The following is a 14,554-nucleotide window of genomic DNA, read 5'->3' as shown; positions in this document are numbered from 1 at the left end:
TTTCGGACTAATTCCCTGCTGAGGGAATGTCCATTATTTTTGCAGACTCATCTATGTATTGTCAGGTGCCAGTGCACTCAATCTTTTGAAATGCTGTAATTGTGTCTCTTCTATCTTTGTCAGAAAGCACACTAGCAAATGGCCCTACTTCTTAGTGTAAACAAAAAAAGGGTATCAGGAGCACAAATCCCTTTCTTCAACTGTCAGAGTATTGTAGACATTCCTTAAATAACATTCCCCACAACAGATTTTGCTTAATATCAATTACTTGAATATCTGGAGGCTGGCCAGAGATATAACTCATCCCCATGTTCATTATCAAAGATTGAAACCATGAAGTGTAAAATCTCCCCCTATGTCAAAGAAGACTCTGCTTCCCCACACCCAGATAGTTCTGAATAATTACTCTTTGATTGTGCACTCATATTTGTTCTCTCACTGATTGCTTGTTACAAAGATATTACCTTTGTTCCTCAATTTCAGTGCTATAATTGGGTTCCAGTCCATTATTTGCCCTTGTTTTCAGAAAAGCAATAAAGTTTACTCAATTGGACATCTCTCAGACTAAGATCCAAAATCACTCCAGACAACAAATCATGTCCCTTTTCCAAATCCGACCTGCACATATACACCTTCTTGATTTCTGTAAACTAAATCAATTTAAACATATTGATGCTTTTATAATTTATATAAGTTCTATCTTGAATTAGCTTGTGTGAAATTATTGTCCTTAATTAAATTATTACTTGTTAGTTAATCCCAATTCCTTGAAACTAGATTTTTATTTTTCCCAGTGCCATTGTGGAAACAAACAAATTGCTTTTATCTCATTCTTTAATGCTCCTAGACATCTTTATCTGCACCTCTGTTTTAGCACTAACCACAGTCTGCTTTTGCATTATTTTCATCTATAACTGTCTAGCTAAGTGAATGTCCTTATCTCTGTGATTTGCTAGAGGGTAGGGGCCACATCCTAGTCATTTCTCAGTATATAACACAGTGTTGTGAATACAGAAAGTATTTTATAAAGTGGTAGTGATTTACATTGAGTGATGCGATTTGGCTGACACTGAGACATAGCAGTACCTGTTTCTTGAAATAGCTATTATTTTGCTCTCCTTCATCATTGCTTTCTGTTAACATATTTGGTCAAATACCAGTACTTGCTCTATCTCATGTTTGCTTTGTTGGCACGGCTCAGCACAAGAGGCTAAGCTCTTTATTGGTCAGAGTGGAGGAAGTTTGTGGTCTACTGTGAGATAATCCTGTGTGTTTTATTATTATGACTGTGGTTAATAATCATTGTAATAACTAATCCTTTTTAGCCCTTTACAGTCCTGCTCATTGAATGCCAATTATGTGCTAGGAACTTTATACATTATAACAGTAATCGTCATAGCAGATATAAGGGAGCTATTATTATGCCAATAACAATAAAAACAACAATATATATTGATATACCAGGCATTGTAATAAGTGCTTTACTTTTTTTTATTTTTTATTTTTACTGACCTTTCAGAACAACACTATGAAGTTAGTATTATCATTATATCCACTTTATTGATAAGTAAACTGAAGTTCAGACAGGTTAAGTAACTTGCCCAATATCACATAGCTGGTAAAAATAGACCAGAACAAATGGAAAATAATAATTGACAAAGCACAATAGAATTAAATATTAATAAGTTGAATGGAGAACTAGAAAAATTGAAAGGATTTATCAGAGAATAGAAAAATGAAGAAAATAGATTAAAATCTAAACTACTCATTTTGAAAGTTTTAAATTTTAGGAAAAAAGAAAGCATCTAAATGGATCCAGCACCCCTGCTCCCAAACAGATTACCTTAAAGGAAAAAAAGTCAGGCAGGCCTCAGAGTTAGTCATTAAATGCCAGAAGACAATGAAACCACCTAATACTTATCAGTGTTTATTATGTACTAGGCACTGTATTACATACTTAATATTGCCTGTCTCATTTAATCTTCGCAACAATCTTGTGAAATTGGTATTATTTTTTATGTTCATTTGAGGCTGAAGAAACTTGAGGCACAACGTTAAGTAATTTTCCAAGTTCTCATAGCCAGTAAGTTGCAGAATCAGAACTTATACCTATCTGTTCGAATCCAAAAAACTATCCTCCTACCACTTCAATGCTCTACCTAACATGCTTTTACATCTCTCTTCTCAAGAGCTTAAAGTTCTGTCTTATACTAGTTCTTGCTTGGTTTAACCCAACACATGGAATATGTCCTCATATCAGAATTTGTATGATTGCTTTAACACATATTCTTCTACCATATTCCACACCCCACAACCAAAATGACCTTAGATTTAGACTTTAAACCTATTCTTGATGTTTCTATTTCATAAGTGGAATGGTCTGAATATTTGTGTTTCCCCAAAGTTCATATGTTGAAAATCTAATGCCTAAGGTGATGGTATTAGGAGGTGGGACATTTGAGAGGTGATTAGGTCATGAGGGTGGAGACCTCACAAATGGAATTAGTGCCATTATAAGAGAGGCTCCAAAGACATCTCTCTCCCCCTTCTACCATGTGAGGACACAGTTAGAAGTCGGCAATCTGGGAGAAGACCTTCACCAGAACACAGCCATGCTGTTGCCATGATCTTGGACTTCCCAGTCTCTAGACTTGTGAGAAATAAATTTCTGTTGTTGATAAGGTACTCAGTCTGTGATATTTTGTTATAGTAGCCTGAATGGACTAAGAAAATAAGACAGTGTTTCTAAGATCTGCCCCTGACAGTGATTTGAAATTCATCATTTATTATAGCTCATTTATGTCTTCTGTTTTTCTCACATCAACCTTTACTCCCTCCACACTGTTCTTCAGCACATGGCTCATGAGGCTCTACTTTCTGCTTAAAGCACTCTCTGTAACATCGGGTTTATGGGCAGGTAGATCTGGTGACCAGTGTCTGAATGTTAAATTCAGCTAGGTCACTCTGTATATTAGTTTATTAAATGAATGGTTTTTTTCCCAAAATATTTAAGTCATATGAAAAGTCTCTCTTTTTGACATAAAAGCAATATTTAAAAAGCAGGACTCTGAGAATGGAACTGTATGTTCTTCTAACACATTTTTCCTCAGGCTCTTAGGAAACAGAGTGGGCTTATAAAGAAAACACAGTTGTGAACAGAAATGATTTGTATCTATACATGCTATCTATATTTGCATACATGTCAATTTATAAAACAAATACTTCAAATTCATTTCTACAAAATTTAGTAACTGCCTACTCCAGTCAAACTATATCTATACCCTTTGAGATGTGCCAACAAGTTACTTCCTAGAGATACCTTAGCTGCTCCTTACAAAGCAGCACAGTTCTGGGAGAAGATAGAATAAGCTCTGAAAGAAGTCAGACTTAGTTGGACATGTGAGTTTCATTCTTAACACCAAAGTGACCTCGGGCAAAAAGACATTAAAGCCTATGAGTTTCAGCTTCCAATCAAACAAGACCAGGGGATCTTACTATTTAACTCACAGTGTTATTGTGAAGATTAAATGAGATGGTATATACTAAAACATCCAAGAAAGTTCCTGGCATATGCTAAGCACACATACAATGTTACTTACACAGTCTGCCTTCTTACTTGGTATTTTGAACCTGTAGGACAACAATGGTGGCAGGCTGATATCATGAAACAACTAGTGAGAACTTCAGAAAGTGGTTGATTCAGTATCCAAAATAATATATAAATAATATATATAACAAGATGATTTAGCATACATATAATACTTTTATACAACTCAAAATGTCTTTTCTTAGATTGCCTTTTCTACATTTTCAAAAATTCTGAGGCAAATTGATTAATTATGAGGAAATTTAGGCATAGATAGGTTAAGTGACTCACTGAAATCATGGGGGCTAATCAGCTAAAACTGAGTTGGTTGTTGCAATTCAAAGAGAGAGCTTTGAATATTCCATAACTAATTCAAGGTTTTGAACTTCGGAGGTTTAAGGACCCTAATGCCAGTTGTGCGCCAAGCATGTATAACCTGGCTGAATCTCAGGTCATTCCATGCCAGATGGATCATGTTAAAATGCAATCCAGAAGTAGGAATGAGGGTATTATGGTTGACTCTCTTAGGTAAGGCTTATAAATAACAATGAGACTTCCCATAGTGAAGACCTAACTTAGTTTCTTAGTTTCTTACACTAAAACTGTTAGGTGTAGGGGAACAAGATCATCTGAAAATAGCATTGTACGTTTTCCTGGTTTTGCTATTATATCACAGCTATGTGAATTGTTACCATTGAAGAAAACTAGGTGAATGATGCATGGGATGTCCCTGTACATTTTTTGAAACTTCATGTAAATAATTATTATCTCAAGACAAAAAGTTAAAAAGATAGCATCACACACCACAATCCTATGCTATTTGGTACCTAATTCATTTTTCTTTATTTAAAAGCAGTTGTATTAGGTTTTATTCAACTGAGATTTGAATTTAATATTTAAAGAGATTAACGTGACAAAAAAAAGCAAAAATAAACAAATGGGACCTGATCAAACTTATAAGCTTTTGCACAGCAAAGGAAACCATAAACAAAATGAAGACAACCTATGGACTGGGAGAAAATATTTGCAAATGATACGACCAACAAGGGATTAATTTCCAAACAGCTCAAACAACTCAATAACAATCCAATCAAAACTGGTTAGAAGACCTAAACAGACATTTCTCCAAAGAAGGTATACAGATGGCCAACAGGCACATGAAAAGATGCTCAGCATCACTAATTATTAGAGAAATGTAAATCAAAACTACAATGAGGCACCACCTCTCACCAGTCAGAATGGCTATCATTAAAAAGTCTACAAATAACAGATGCTGTTGAGCATGTGGAAAAAAGGGAACCCTCCTACACTGTTGGTAGGAATGTAAATTGGTGCACCCACTGTGGAGAACAGTGTGGAAGTTCCTTAAAAAGCTAAAAATAGAGTTACCATATGATCCATCAATCCCACTCCTGGGGATAAATCTGGAGAAAACTCAAAAAGATACATGCACCCCAATGTTCATTGCAGCACTATTTACAATATAATAGCCAAGACATGGAAGCAGCCTAAGTGTCCATCAACAGATGAATGGATAAAGATGTGGTGTGTATAAATATATATACATATATACAATGGAATATTACTCAGCCATTAAAAAAAGAATGAAATAATGCCATTTGCAGCAACATGGATGGACTTAGAGATCATCATACTAAGTGAAGTAAGTCAAAGACAAATATTATATAACATCACTAATATGTGGAATCTTAAAAAAATAGTACAAACAAACTTATTTACAAAACAGAAACAGACTCACAGACATAGAAAACAAACTTATGGTTACCAAAGAGGAAGGAGGTGGGGAGGGATAAATTGGGAGTATGGGATTAATAGATACACACTACCATATAAAAAAAGATAAACAACAAGGATTTACTGTGTAGCACAGGGAAGTTTATTCAATATCTTGTAATAAACTATAATGGAAAATAATCAAAAAATAATAAAGATATATACATACATATATATACACACACACACACACACACACACACACACACACACACAGCTGAATCACTTTTCTGTACACCTGAAACTAACACAACATTGTAAATCAACTATACTTCAATTTAAAAAATAGATACCTAAGGAGGACAGTGTTGCCCAAGCTATAACAATGCTGGACATTGAATAGGCTGGATCCTTGTGAGAACTCAAATATAAATGTGTGGTGCTCTGTTTACCTGTGCTTGACCCTGCTGTTTTCTTCTCCTTCTTTCATTTATCTCTGTTCCTTTATGATCCTCTGCATCTAAACTGCTTCCTTCAGAAGATGTCCTTATCATTATCTCCTCTTTAACCCATCTCCTGATTGTCATTCTCCATTTAGGAGGGATAATCCAAAGTGTCTTCATAGGCCCTAGGTATCCAAGACTCCATACTGTGGTTTTCCACTCTGATTATCCTGATATGGACATTAATCTTATGGTTAGGTCCTTTCTCTCCATTCTTCACCCAACAAAATTTAACCATCCTGTGTCTCATCCAAACAAAAACAAAATATGGCATGTCACACTAAAAAGAATCTCATTAACTATTAAATTCTAAATTAGTTTTTTGCACTAACAGTTATCGAGGACTTATCTTGCATATGGCATATTCCAGGCAATGTGGTTATAGCAATGAACAAAATAGATAAGTTCCATGCTTTCAAGAATCATACATGTTAATAGGGGAGGCAGAAGATAAACAAACATGCAATATAATATCAGGTAGTAAAATCCTTATGAAGAAAAATAAAACAGGATAAAGGAATAAAAAATAATTGCCAGTTAGAGGAGGAGCTCAGGGAGGCATCTCTCTGAGTTTATATTTGAGCAGAGACCTAAATGGTGTGGGAAGGAAGTCACGTGAGGTAAGAGAGTTCCAGGTAGAAGGAACAAACTGATTGACTATTAGTAAATGATTGCATTAGATCCTTGGCATCCTCTAAGGACCATAATAAGACCATTGTAAACTTCAGTTTTTATGAATATCCCTCGTAACCTTAAAACTCTGCAGGCCCCACAAGATGGTGGTTTGTAAAGATCATAGTAGGAGCAACATTTAATTTCTTTTGAAAGCTTTCCTCCTCTTTGCACCTGCTGGATCTAATCCCTACTGTTCTTCAAACAGCTAGACTCTTCAATGAAACATGTTTTTTCTCCCCAAAGGGCCTGAGGGATTTTAAATTGACTGGTCAAAGCAATTTTTTTTATGCTCCATTGTATAAAGACACATTGTCTTGACTGCCAGTGACAGTTACTTTTAATCCATAAAGATTATGAAGAGTGACAGAGTGAGTCTTGCCACATCTGATCTCCTTTCATACTAATTGCTTAAGCTATTAGTACTTGAGCTCAAAAGTTTATCTTCTGCTAAAAAAAGTAAACCTATGCACACGTTACCCTTCTTTTCAACTTCTTTTCCCTGAACTTCTTTTCCAATGTTTCTTTTCTTCCTCCTCTCCATTGATCCTGATGCCAGGACCACCACCTCTATTTTGTGTGAAACACACCATTCTTTCTGTTGCTAAAATATCTCATTTGGCCATTCTGTGTCAAAACACCTCCTGTTGATTATGAATTTTCCATGGCTCTGCCCCTGGTTACTTGCAATTATGGCCGAACAGAATCCTGGGCAAGTACTCCCAAATTCAATTATCACATAGCACATGCACATAACACACTTGCTTCAGTCAGGTGTAATACCCAAAGCATTTGCATTGAAGATTTAGGGTTCTATAAGGGAACTGTAGTTGTAGTAATTAATTTGAATGATCTCATTAAGTTGCCATAAAATTTTATTTTTTAAAGAACTGACAACTACAAAAATACATATGGATTCTAAATTCTGAAGTCGATCTAATCTTTAGAAGTAAAGAACCAAGGATTTATAATGCTTTTATTATACATTGCTATTTAATCAAATAGCAGTTTATAAAGACAGATTATTCCTAAATGAGTTCAAACAGTAATTTCAGAATGGGTATTACACATTTTATTCCATCTGTTATTCCTGACCCAGTGGAAGTGTGGTTCTCTCATAATTGTGTATGTAGGTGAGAAATTAAAAGTTAAATTAAGCTGCATTGTTTTGAACTCAATTTAAATTAATTCATGTCTTTAATTTTGTATAGGGCAAATTTCTACTCTTTCCAATAGTTGTAAAATCTGAATACACCTGAGATATTAAAACTAACATTATTATGAGTCAGTCTTCATGTTGGTTTAACATAATTTTATTTTGTTAGAGTGTAGGGACTGAGGTCCTCAAAGTATTTGGATACTAAGCAATTCAGTTACACTTAACATTTCAATTTTTAGAGCACAGTCTTAACATGACTGATGAAATGACTTTCACATAATGGCGGTAATAAAAACAAAGGATTTCTGGGCTTCCCTGGTGGTGCAGTGGTTGAGAGTCCGCCTGCCGATGCAGGGGACACGGGTTCGTGCCCCGGTCCGGGAGGATCCCCCATGCCGTGGAGTGGCTGGGCTCGTGAGCCATGGCCGCTGAGCCTGCGCGTCCGGAGCCTGTGCTCCTCAGCGGGAGGGGCTACAGCAGTGAGAGGCCCGCGTACCGCAAAAACAAAACAAAACAAAAACAAAAACAAAAGATTTCTATGCTCTGTATAGATCCCAAAGAATACTCTAATTCTACTTCAACTTTGTTGATGCCTGGTTCCTAGAATTATCTCTACTTTGATACAAGTTCCTTTTTGCTCCTGCCTCTGAGTTTCTATAGCATTTTTTCATCTCTAGTAAAGTTCTTAAGATATCTCATCATTTTTATATATTGTAGGTTCTTCTTATCCACTAAACATGAGATCAGGCTCTGTGTTCTATTCAGCTGTATATCTCCGTACCCATTTCAGTGCTTGGTACCAAATAGGAACTCAGCACATGTTGACAGAATGAATAAATGAACAAATGGATATATAAAGACAGAATATATGTCACTGCAACTTTTCCTGTCATTGTAAATCACTTTCAAGGGGTAATATTTCTGGCAATTAGAATACTGAGTACCATGGAAAACCTGAGGAATTCTTAGTCTCTGCACATGAAAGACATCTATATAAACAAATAATAAAATCTAAACTAATTTTCTGTCATAAATTATTTAAACTGACTTTGAGCACATGCCTACTGATATGATTAGCATTGCTATTTCATGCTAATTTTTTATTGACCCACATAATTATGAATACCAACAAAAAAGCAGAATATGATATCAAGTTGTAATGTGATACCTCTGAAAATGTAATAGATTGTAATACATTCTTTCTTTTGAGGTTCTGAAACTAGAAATTACATTCCTCTGAGAGACTGTTGATTTATACAAAATAGCTAACTCATTTTGGTAACTTGGATTGATAAAATCATAATTGGAAAAGTGCCATGGTGCCTTCTGTTTAGAGAATTCAGCTGAAATTAGAAATTATATTTAAACTACCAACAGGAGAAATACTGGCTGTCTAACTATTTAGAACAGTGCAAATACCCTGTTTCTTGCCAAAGCAAAGAAAAAACTACCTCAAAGTGGTATAGCAGAGTTGACAAAATCCTTTAAGATGAGTATGTATATCACTGTTCCAGTCTGGTGCTTTAAGACAACATTCAAACTATTTACATTATTCACACTGTGCAATGCTCAAACATTATTTAACTATTGTGAATAAATTGTAATGACTCAGTTAACTTGGAAATCAAGTTACCCTAATAACCATGTCATATTTAAGAAAAATATCAGAGAGTTAAAATTGACCAATAATTTGGTTTAGGAATTCTGGATTAGCACAAATATGATTCATGAGTTTTGAATTAGAACTTTCGAACTAGAACTGCCTCTTGCTTTGTTAATACTGGTAATATACAGTAGATAGATGAAAGAGGTCTAGACCAGAATTTTGATAATAGGATGAGTTACAGTAAGCTTACTTTTAAATGTAAATATTCCTTAAAAAGTTGAAAAACAGAATTACTCCATAAAAATATTGTCTCATAAACAACAGACAGTCCATGCCTTTCCCCAGCAATCCTCTAAGAAGGATGCAGGTGTTAAGTTAAGATTTTCCCTAGGTATGATGCCAGGTAAGAAAGAAACCACATCTGTTTGTTTTTCCTCCTTTTTTTCCCAATGGAGTAGACTGGCATTTACAACCTGTTTTATTGGAATACGCATCCTGTAAATGTTAATAAAAATGTGTGTGTGTGTGTGTGTGTGAGAGAGAGAGAGAGAGAGAGAGAGAGAGAGAGAGAGAGAGAGAGAGATATGAAGGAAGGAAAATATCTGTTGTCAAGTAAGTTTGGGTTTTTCTGGGTTAAAGAAAGTTAAACAAGCTCCTCCCCATCCAATAAATCTAAAACCTTTCAATACTTTAAAATATATTAATTATACTGGGAATATTCATGATTTCAAAGATCTAATGTTTCAATGGATATTAAAATTTCAAGAAACACATTTTAGGTAATGCTAGAGTAGACAGTCAGCTTCTCTGAAGGTAAGAAGGATTTCTAATACACTCCATCTTTATTTCCTAGCACAATGCATGAATTCATTCTGGTTCATATACTCTTAAGTATATAACATAACTTTTAAGTTCAGAGGGACAAATCTGTACCTTTCTGTATACCCAATGGCTACAAGCAGAATTGAAAGGGAGAAATAGGCACTCTCACAAAAGCAGCCCAACAAGAAAATTTTAAACATAGGCCCATAAAAGAACACTGGCATATTCAAACAGAATAGTAAGAAATTCGGAATGTTTTTCTTCAAAACACCTATTTGCATTGCTATTTTGTAAACAAGCTTGATCTTTCAGCTAAATGGCTATAATTCATTTTGATATCATGAGTGCTAATGTTGATGCTAAAATGGGAAACCCTGTTATTTTTGAAATGGACACTGATCAGATTTTTAAAATGGATGCAATCTAAGAAGCATGTTATTGACAACCTAGGCAACTTTCTGAGCTAAATATCATCAAGGGAACAGAATGTGTCACTCAAAACTACATTAAGAAAACAAAATGGAGCAACTGTAAAATGAGCTTTAGTTAATTGTAACATGTCACAAGCCATGTTTGCTAAATAGAAGAAGGTGCGAACATGGAGCTCAAGTAAAGGAGTGTCAAAGAAAAGTATACACTCATATGTCAGCAACAGAGTTCTTAAGCAAAGCTGGAGACCAAACCCCTGGAAGTATCAGAGCCACAATAAAGTACAGACACTCTATATAGTATTTAAGAACATAAACCTTGGAGTGAGGCAAATCCTTTAGATAGGTTCTGACACACATAGACTGTATGACATTGGAACATTTCATTAACTTTATAAGCCTCAGTTTCCTCAATTTATAAATGAGGTTAAAAGTACTAACTGCATAGAATTATGTGAGAAATAAATATAAAAATACATGTAAATGCTTTGTGCAGGGCCTGGTTTATAGTATGCTTGACTTAAATGGTAATAGCATCATTACTTTTACTATGACTATAACTACTAGACTGCCTAGCTTTCTCCCAACTTTTAACTACAATACAAGCCATCACTCCACTTTGTTTACATGGTAAACTAAGTTGCATTATTTCTTGATTAGTTTCTGTGACCCTAAACATCCTTACCATTCTGGTCAAGCTAAAGATATCTCTGGGTATAAGTTGTCTTCTCACCTCCAAGTTTTTTTTTCTGCAGTGCTTTATTCCTGGAATACCCTTTGCCCCTGCCCACTAAATGAACTTCCTGGGGTGAGAGATTTTGATGTCTCTGCTTCATGTCCTTAAAAATCCTGTTAAGTTTTGTTTAAATGGGCTTTTAAGTATGCTGTTTCATTTTCATGTCATTTATTTATTATTTATATGCCACTCTCTTCCAGAAAAGGTTAGAAGTGGCTAAGTAATTTTCCAGTAAGCTTGATTTTAGAAATCTAATCTCTGTATTAAAAGTAATTTATTATCTCAACAACAAAAGGAGTTTCCTGGGTGGTGGTGGTGGAGTGATGTTTATAGGGAGGCAATTCAAAGTAAACGAGGAACCATACAGTTTCTGCTTTTAAAGTACAAAGGTATAAAGGTTGAGCTTGGCAAATGTAAGGCCAGAAACTATCAAACTCTTAGAGGAAAACATAGGTGGAGTCATATTAGAGACCAGGGCAGGACTTCAGGCAACAGCTTTCAAGAACCTCAGTTTTCACAATGAGGAAACTAAAGCCCCCAAAGTTAAGTGATCACACTTAGCTAGTTAGTGACATTATCATTCTACTTTAAATAGTAATGGTTAAGCAAAAATAAATTGATTACATTTTCTCAGTTACCCATGATTATAGAAAGGCTAGCTACCTCCTTCTTGTAATGTTATCTGTCATCTATTATTAGCATACCTTATTTGAGGCAAAGTACCTAGAAAGAAAATATTTCTTGAGTACTAGACTCATACACCTAAAGTTATGGATAATTCTAAGGCTCCAATACCATCACTATAAAGAGGGGTGGTGGCACAAAAAATCAATGACCAATGTCATACTCTCATCTTTTCACAGTTCTTAGGACTCTACTTCTTCATGAAGAACTCATATGTTAATCAAATTGTCAGAAAGAGCTTTTGGCTCCCTCCTTTATTTTTAGAATTTGTCCCTAGTATGAATTAATTCTTGCCCCATTCTTAGAATTTATTTACTCCCGACCAGCAGATGAAATATATGCTTATATTGTATTTTGACATAAAATCATAGAATTGTAGAAAGAGAGGTATTGATATTATTATTCTACTATCTATGCCCTATTCTACACCTTTGTCTTCATATTAATGATGAATGATATCTTAGACTGTAAACTATTAGATGAGAAGGACCTTTTCTTTCACTCATTTACTCAACCAATATTTATTTAGCAACTATTGTGTACCAGATCTTGAACATCTAGAATCAGATCAAGGTGAGCTCCCTGGGACAAAACTAATAACCAAACAAACAACAATTAAAAATATATATATTTATATAAAAATTTATGTATGTGTGTGCGTGTGTATATATATATATATATATATATATATAATATACACAGTATGCTTGGCACAGAGCAGAGGCTTATATATTTGATGAACAAGTGAATGATATGATGGGTATGATCTCAAAAAGGTCTGTAAAAAATCTGGATTACCAAACCCTGCTTCCCAATTTGACATATGGATAACACATCACAGTCATGCAGTTTGATGTACTAAATAATTGGTTAACCTTGATGACACTGATGTTGGTGATGGCGATGGTAAATTTCATTGTCTATGATTGAAAAACAAAAGAACTGCCTTTTTCTAAGCATGTTGAACCCTTCCACCAAATGAATTTAAGGAGAGGTACCCTTATTGAATTTAAAAAAACACAGAGTTGACTCAAAAATTTCCTTCAAAATAAGCCTTTTTAATGTTAGTTTTAATCAGTTGGATAAAGCTTTAGAATTAACAAGACTGGCCTTATTGCAATATGCATTTTCTGAATTTGCTAATGTTTCTCTCAACTGTTGGGGGTGGAGTGATGAGGGTGGGAAGCTTTCAAAATTTAAATACTTTATTATTATTTTTAATAAATAAGTTCTAATCTGGGAGGCTAACTGCTATACTATTTTGTCATGTATTGAACCTGATTCTGTAGTGCAAGGCTACAATTTCCCCTGAAAATAAGAGTCTTGCTTGAGTGATCACAGAATATGGAACAGTGATTACTTCTTATCTGAATACACAGTTCTTGCTGTGGTTCATAAGATTCTGACTATAATCATATCTTGTGGTTTGTACTTCTTTCTGTAAGCTTACTGGTTTACAGAGACTATTAGTTAAACTTCTAGCTAATTTACAGTATCTACTTTAACCTCGGAGTCCCTTGAACTTCACCATTTACCTTGATGTGGAGCTCAGTATTAGTCAACAGGAGAAGCAAAATTCTCTATGACTCCAAGTATCTCCAGATTGCTACTTTTGTCACACAGGCCTTACCAGTGCTCTTTGGAGCTTTTGTAAATTAAAGGAACAGATGTGACAAACAAGGACAATTTTTCATCCATGACTTTCTTAACCCTAAGATTTCACTTTAATTTCTTTGCTAGTTCTGCAACCTCTTCTTTGGTACTTTAGCTGGATTGTACAATATTTCAAGGGGCCCTTTCAGTGCCCTGGCTAATCTTCCCTTGACAACTCTTTTTTTTTTTTTTTTTTTTTTTTTTTTGCTTAAGTCAGCAGAGAGAGGTCCAGAGATACAGATTGATTTATTTGGCACTGCTTAGCAAGAACAGAGGCTGCTAATTTTTTTTTTTTGCTAGTCTGATCAAATTACGATGAAACACATTTTCCTATAATGAATCCTAGCACCTTCACCTAGGTTAACATCTGGCAGCTGTGTAGCCTTGATAGAGAGGGTTGAGTTAAATAAGCTGCTTATGTGCCTGTACTCAAGCATTTATTCAACAAAGCTAAACCACAATCCTTAATATCCTTTGCCTTTTTTTTTTTTTTACTCTGTTCTAGGCATATCAAGTTTGTTTGCACTCCAAGGCATTTACACTAGCTGTTCCTTTTCTCTGAAAGGATCTTTCGCCAGATATTCCCATGACTTGCTTTCTTATTTTGTTCAGGTCTCTGAGGAGATCACCTCCTCAGATAGGCCTCAGAAACCCCTATCTAAAATGACCTACAACTCCATAATATTCTATTTACATACTCTGCTCCCTCTCTCTTTTTTTTCATAGAACTTATCTGCTATTTAAAAATATGCTTCTTACTAATTATTTATTACCATTTATACACCTACTAAAATGTAAGTTTAATGTGGGCAGGGATACTGCCTACCTTGTTTTCAACTGTTCCTCCATCACTTTACCTCAGTGCCTGGCACATGGTAGGTGCTAAACAAATACTTCAAAATGAATGGATGAGATAGTAATTGAAAGCACGGTATGTGTTTGGCATTATTCCAAGTTCTAAGGGTTCAGCA

Source organism: Lipotes vexillifer, unplaced genomic scaffold (assembly GCF_000442215.2).
Source record: "Lipotes vexillifer unplaced genomic scaffold, Lipotes_vexillifer_v1.1 scaffold298, whole genome shotgun sequence".
NCBI classification, from domain to species: Eukaryota; Metazoa; Chordata; class Mammalia; order Artiodactyla; family Lipotidae; genus Lipotes; species Lipotes vexillifer.
This window is presented reverse-complemented; position numbering follows the sequence as displayed.